The sequence below is a fragment of the Pezoporus occidentalis genome, unplaced genomic scaffold, assembly GCF_034315485.1.
Source record: "Pezoporus occidentalis ecotype Australia unplaced genomic scaffold, CSIRO_AGI_Poc_V1 ctg238, whole genome shotgun sequence".
Taxonomy (NCBI): Eukaryota; Metazoa; Chordata; class Aves; order Psittaciformes; family Psittacidae; genus Pezoporus; species Pezoporus occidentalis.
This window is the reverse complement of record NW_026914264.1, coordinates 995617-1002412: the sequence shown is the minus strand read 5'-3', so window position 1 is coordinate 1002412 and position 6796 is coordinate 995617. Positions and strand designations below refer to the sequence as shown.

General features: G+C 56.5%; 1 long non-coding RNA gene across 1 annotated transcript; it reads left to right on the top strand.

Annotated features, from left to right (window-relative positions):
• The first annotated feature begins 368 nt into the window (after positions 1–368).
• LOC134165357 (uncharacterized) lies at positions 369–3914 on the top strand. The gene is made up of 3 exons (XR_009965496.1): positions 369–425; positions 1803–1864; positions 3521–3914. It is a non-coding gene; the product is annotated as an uncharacterized LOC134165357 (long non-coding RNA).
• Positions 3915–6796: the final 2882 nt, after the last annotated feature.

The window sequence follows — 6796 nt, the reverse complement described above, 5'->3', positions numbered from 1 at the left end:
CTTTACTGCTGACATGGTAGTGGCCGGCCCTTGGAGCTCCCCAGGGGAGTGCCGAGTTGCCGAGTCGCTGATGTGTTGCGTGTTGATCGCCAGGGGGCGCCGAGAAGCCCAGTATCTGAAGTGTTGTGTGTTGACCGCCAGGGGCGCCGTGGTTCAAGGGGTGCGCTATGCTGCGGTGTCTCCACTAAGGGGCGCCATGGCGACAGGGGGCAGAGGGCGCGCCCTGTGCTGCCAATGCTAAGATCGACCGTCAGGAGGCGCTACGGCGACAAGGCATTGAAATGCTGCGTGGCGGGGGTCAGGGCGTGCAGCCGTGTTAGCGGTACGGGTAGCGCTCGGCGGCGGCGGGGTTGGAGTGGGAGCCCCGAGAGGTTCGGCTCTGCCCTGCCTGGGGCCTCCGGGCTGCCAGACCAGCGGCGTGCGCGGTGAGTGCCCGGCAGCGGTTTCTTGGGGGGTGCCCGTAGGGGCAGCACTGACCGGGCGTGTTGTCGGCGCTGCCTGCCTGGCTGGGGTGGGGGAGCCACTTCTGCCGGGCCCGGACAGAAGGAGCGAGCTGCCGCCTCGGGGCCCTGCCGGGGACCCAGCTCTGCAGGGGTTAACATTCCCTCTCCACAGAGAGCCGGCCAGGTTGAGAACCCGTGGGCTGTGTCTACGTGTGTTTTCTAAACGTGGTGGTGTTTGCCCAGACCCGGCTTGCAAGATCTGTGGAAGGGTTGTCATCCACAGCTGTGCTGAAGGCGGAGCTCTCCCCATCTCAGCCTTCCAGCTGCACCGGTGTCCTGGGTTCAGCAGTAGCAGTCATGTTTCTCCTTCTTGGTAGCTGGTGCAGTGCAGTGTTTTGACTTTCGGCCTGGGAACAGAACTGATAGTGATGTTTTGGTTTGGCCAAGGACTTTGTGAGCCTCATGCTCTGCCAGGGAGGAGGGGAAGCCAGGAGGAAGCAGAGACAGGACACCTGACCCAAACTGACCAAAGAGGTATTCCATACCACAGCACATCATGCCCAGGAGGTAACTGGGAGTTAGCCGGAAGGGCTGGGAGACTGCAGGGTTTGAGGAGGTATCGGTCGGTGCTTGGTCGGGCTGAGGGGGGGCGAGTTATCGGTCGGCTGGTGGTGAGATGATGTATTCTCTTCCCTTGTTATTTCCTTTATCATTATTATCACTGGTGGTAGCAGTAGTGATTTGTGTTATACCTTAGTTGCTAAACTGTTCTTATCTCAACCCGTGGGAGTTGCATTCTTTTTGACTCTCCTCTCCGTCCCTCCGGGAGTAGGGGGAGGGAAAGAAGGGGGTGAGTGAGTGAACGAGTTACCTGACTGGGTTTAAACGACGACAACCGGCAACAGTGGGAAAACCTCCAGAAAGGTGTCCCGGTTGTCGGTGCTTCCCGGGGAACATCGGGGCGAGCCTCGTTAGTGGGACCCGCCCAGTTACTGCCTCCGAGCGCACCGGTGGAGGCAGCGTCGCTGCGGGGGGACTAGGGGGGAACTCAGGGGCAAGTCGGGACAGGGGAACCTGTGGGGTCCCCCAGCCCGGAACGGGGCGAGAAGGAGACAAATCCTCTGCTCTAGCCCTGGTCCCAGGAGGCGCATCCCGAGGAGGTCCTGAGGCTCCTGATTCACCTGGGAAGCTTCAGGTATGCCGAAGGGGTAGAACTGTCATCCCGCATGGGCGAAATAAAAAGAGGGGAGGGAGGTTACGGGCACGTGGCAGGTGTAGTGGCCGACAGGGCTCAGTTCCAGCACTTTAATCCCTTGAAAGCGGGGTTTGCATTCACGAATGTTCTTTTTCTGCCTACAGGGAGCTAACAAGGGAGGAGCACAGAAGTCCCAGCTGCCAACAGCAGCCTCTACACGGCCAAGGTTGGGGATGGCCGGGGGACAGTGGGGATGTCGCTGAACGTCAGGAGAATAAAACTCCTCAATGTTACACCAATGTAACATTAAGAAGCAGTCACTTCCTCATTGCAGCACCAGATGCGAGGTGGGATTTCCATAAATCAAGCACACCTAATGCTGATATCTTTCTTACATTTATACGCAAAATTTACAGGGTTACTCCCAGTTACAATGATTGGTTAGCGATTTGCACACAATTATATCTGCAGTGATACTCTCTTCTGCTATTATGTTTGCATGGGTCTTCACTTGGTCAAGAGTCTTCTTGATCTGTTGGTGTGCTTTTAGTATTATAATGAAAGCAGTTTACATCAGGTCACCTTAAAAGTAAGTTTTGCCAAGTTGGCCGGCTATATTTCTACCTTGCCGGGTTATCAAATAACTCATCCTATATATAATAGGCCCTAGATGCTTTGGTTATGCTCTGGAGAGTAAGGACTAAGGTTAGCATGTAACAGAGAACAGGGGCTTCAAGTAACACAGCATCCTGTGCTAGCATAAAGGCAAACTTCTTAGACTAAGATATTCCTATAGATAACTATTCCACAAACACAAAACAGAAAGATTCAGTAAAACTTCAGATAATCTGCAACAGCGATATCCTGGCTGAGCTCCTTGCCCTTCCAACCCCTGCAGTGATTTGAGGAGGGGCGTTCACACAAGGCTCTCCTGGCAACAGGGCAAACCAAGAGACTGTCTGCCTCTTGGCTGCGGTGTGGGCTGGGAGCTCCTGCTCAAAGAGCTTCATCCTCTTGGCTGTGACACTGCAGCCACTTCCTCATGATGGGCTTTTCAGTGCAGGCAATGTCACAGGGGAGGAGCAGAGCAGCAGAAGGGCTCAGCCTGGGCTAAGGCAAGGAGCTATGGCCCTGACATGGGCAGCACCAGGGAACACTGATACGGCAGGAAGTGTCTGGTGAGTGCTCTGAAGCAGGTGGGTGGCCATGCTGTGCTCTGGGGGCGTCAGGCAGGTGGGAACACCCCAAACACAGGTAAGCCAAAGAAGCTGTGCCTGGCAGTGCTTGAGGAGGAAAATGTATCATGCTTGTGGCTACTGGCATCGGTACCAGTCCTGTTGTAGGGTAGTCTGGGACTAACACTGGTCCCAGGCAGCAGCAGGGTAGGGCCTGTGAGTGCATCCCACATCTCTGCTGTGCCTGGCGGTTGCCTGGGATGAGGCATTGTTTCTGGTTGTGTTGAGTGCCCTGCCTGTTACCTGACATTAGCAGGATGTGAAGCACAGCCTGCAGCTGCCCCAGTCCCACTCCAGGGCAGGATGGCAGGGGAATGCTGTGTCAGCCAGACCTCAGCCCCAGGATTGCTCAGTGGTGTTTGGTGCCTGAAATGCTCCTCCCTGAGCAGAGGGGTTTTGGCAAGCTGTGCATTCTCACCTGCTCTGTAGGGGAGCAATGTGTTTTTTCCAGGTGAGCCTTGAGCTCTTCAGTTGCTGCTTCTGCCTCCCCATGTCAGTGGTGGGCAGCCTCTACCAAAAGCAAGGGGTGGGAGGGAGGGAAGGGTTGCCCTTGCCCTGGACAGGGGCAGGTATCTCCCACGGGTTATGTGGGGCCATGCTGTGCACCCCAGGAGCTCTGACTGAGCAGTTTTGTTCACCTTTCACAGGTACAGAGGAGATGGCCACACTGCCATGCCCATACCTGCCTGCCTGCTGCAGATCTGTCCTCGGGAATGAAACTAGAAGAGACCCCTCTGTGCAGAGAGAGGCACTTGGCATAGATTTAATCCCTGAGAGAAGAGAGGGCTCCCTGCTGCTCAGAGCTCCTTGTTGAAGACAGTTCTGCCTGCAGCTGCCTCGGATTACAGGTCTGGCAGATGGAGACCTCAGCTCCTTACAGCTCCAGGTAATTTCAACTCCAGCCATGGGATGTTCCTGCTAATAGTCACTCCTTCCTGTTACAGGTCAGCTTGGCTCTCCCTCGTGGAGGCTACATAAAGCAGATGCTGACCTGTTCAGCCTGTGCTAGGTGTGCAGTCCTGGCTGACAGACATCACAGCTCCAGCCTGTTCAGCCTGTGCTAGGTGTGCAGTCCTGGCTGACAGACATCACAGCTCCAGCTGTAGGGCAGGTCCAATGACTGGGCACTCCAGATAAGAGATGTTCCTGCTTTCTTACAGCTCCAGCTGACAGGCTGTCCAGCATATTACTGCTCAGGGGATTTGAAGCCCCAGGTAACAGCAATTCCTGCTGCTTGTTCTGGTACAGCTTTTTGAAACTCCAGTTCTGGCTACACAATGCTCCTGCTGATGGACACTCCCACTGGGGAAGTTAAGCTGCTTCTTGTTGCCAGCTTTGACTTAATAAATGCACCTTCCTGTTACAAGCCAGTTAAAGCTCCAGCTGATTGCAGCAATCTGGGCTCTTGGCCAGGTTGTACATCAGTCACTGTCATAACTTGTATATGACTGTAAATTGTCATACTTGTATGTTGTATATTATTAAGTAACTGTTCCAGTGGTTGTACATGCCCTGAATAAAGAGTTGGGCATGTGAAGAGAGGGGGAAAAGGTGCTTTTACCTCAGAGACTCTCTATCTTGGACATTGAATTTGGTCTGGTGCATGGCAGTGTCCGCAACTTTGGGAGCCAGTGTGACCAGATCCCCACCAGAGGGTCCATGCACCTGCCTACCCCCTTCCCAAATACACAGATCCATGTACCCTCCCTCCACCCCCCTTTTTCCCACCTACCCAAAATTCCCACTGAGCTTCTGTTTTGGAGGTTGAAAACAGCCAACAGCCTCTGTTTCCAAGTCCCAAAAATGCAGCACTTAAGCACCACAAGGATTTAGCCTGCATTTTTGAATGCTAAAAATGCATGACTGATTTAGGTGTGGGTTTTGGTTTGTTGGATTTTTGGGGTTGTGGTGGTTTTTTTTTTGTTTTTTTTTGTTTGTTTGTTTGTTTGTTTGTTTTTTGGTGGGGGGGAGAGGTTATTCCTCTGAGTTCCAGAAACACAGGGCTCTGCTGCAGAGGCCCAAAACTGCAGCATTCAGTCCATTCTCCAAAGATGAAAACATGGGACATAGACACTGTTTTCAAGTATTGAAAATGCATACCTTTAAGAGTTTCAAGCCTTGAGAGCCTGAATGCTGCACTTTGGAGCTCATAAAAGAACTGTCTTCGGTTCCCCTATGTGATGTGACAGGGAGATGGAGAGTGTAGCCCACCCCCAGCCCAGGGGCCCCAGCTGCAATTCTGGGGAGTGCTTGGGAACTGGGGTGAAGGCACCCTCCTTGCAGGGAGGGTCCCTGTAGGGCAGTCTCAGCACATGTAGGGATTTACTTTACTGTACTTTATTTCACCAGCACCACCGGCCCTGCTCCGTGGGGCACAGCAGCTGCAGATCCCTCATGGAGCCTTGCCCAGGCATCCCTGGAACACAGCCCGGCTGGACAAGGAAGGATACAGCCCCTTCCAGAGGAACGTACCCCCCTCACCTCCTCGAGGGGGAACCTCCTCCCGGAGAGCCCCCAGCGGCAGCAGCCGGAGCCCTTTCCCGCCCGTGCTTTCTCCGGGACCGCCCGGCGCCGCAGGAGGCCGCACAGGCCGCCGCTGCCTGACCCACGGCGGAGCGGCAGAGACCGCCCAGCCGCAGCAGGGGGCAACCGGGGAAGGGACGGGGCTGCTTCTGTCTTCCTGCGGCTGCCCCGGGTCAGCGCCCCGTCCGGGGCCGCTGCGGTCTCCACCGCCCGGGGAGGCTCCGACCCTCGGAAGAGGATTTCCACGGCCTCGGCCCAGGAACACGCTCGCGGTCCCTCACCTGCTCTGGTGCAGCTCCCGCTGTCCCCCGGCGCGGAGCTGAGCACAGACAGACGTGCGGCCGCTGCCGCTGCTCCTTTGCCTCGCGCAGGCGCCCCGGCCCGGTACCGACACCTTCCTCGTACCGGCACGGTACCGGTGCCACAGCAGTCAGCCCTGTTCCCCCAGCTGGGACGCTGTAGGGGTGCATGAGCCCGGCCTCGCCGGTGGCTTCCGCGGCCGATCCCTCCCTGGGCACCCCGGATTGGACCCTGACCCTCCCCAGGGAAGCGCACAACCCAGAGTCTCGAACCTGAACCGCCCGTAGCCCTCCCTCCCTGCCGCACCAAAGGAAGGGGCCCGGCAGCTGTCGTCCCGAAGCCGCCTCCTGGGGGTCGTAGACTGTCGGGGTGCTCACGGCCCTGAAGGGGAGCCTGGGGGTTTCCCGCGGCAGTCCTGGCTGCCGTGTCTTCTGCAGCCCCGGCCGCTGCCCACCAACGCGTGTGCACAGCACCAGCGCCAACGTTCCCTTGGAAACCCGGCAGGGCAGGCAGGGAACGAAGTGAGAGAAGGCGTTAATTAAGTGTTCAGAGGAAGATGCATCTTGGCTAGAGCTGGGAAAGCTCAGCCGCTTGGGGGATGTTCACCCATTCACGCTTACTCACCCAGGGAGTAGACAGGTCGCTCTGAAATGACACAGCCCTGGCTTCATGCCTGAGGACTACAAGCAAACTGCCTTTCCCACCCGTTTTCAAGCCCCACACTTGCTGGCCACACTAGCAAACCCAGTCTCAGTGACAGAAGCTCCAGGCCTGCTGAGCTACAGCAAAATTGTGGTAAGAGTGGCCAGAGGCCACCCCCAGGTCTTCTCCCTGGGGAATGGTGCTTCAGCAGGGCACGAGTCCTGGAGAAAGCCATGTGAAGAGGTGTCCCCTGTGCTCGTCACAGGCAACCAGAGCAGGAATCATCTCACGGTGGTCAGAGCACCCTGCACGTCCTGTGTACCAAGCCAACATGTGAGAAAGACTCACGCCTTGTGAGGCTGAGAATGACCTGAGCAGAGTCTCCTCATCACAGCCCAGGGATGAGGGAGCTCGACCACAGCTCATCTGGGGACACTGATTCGGAGAAGACTCCAGGA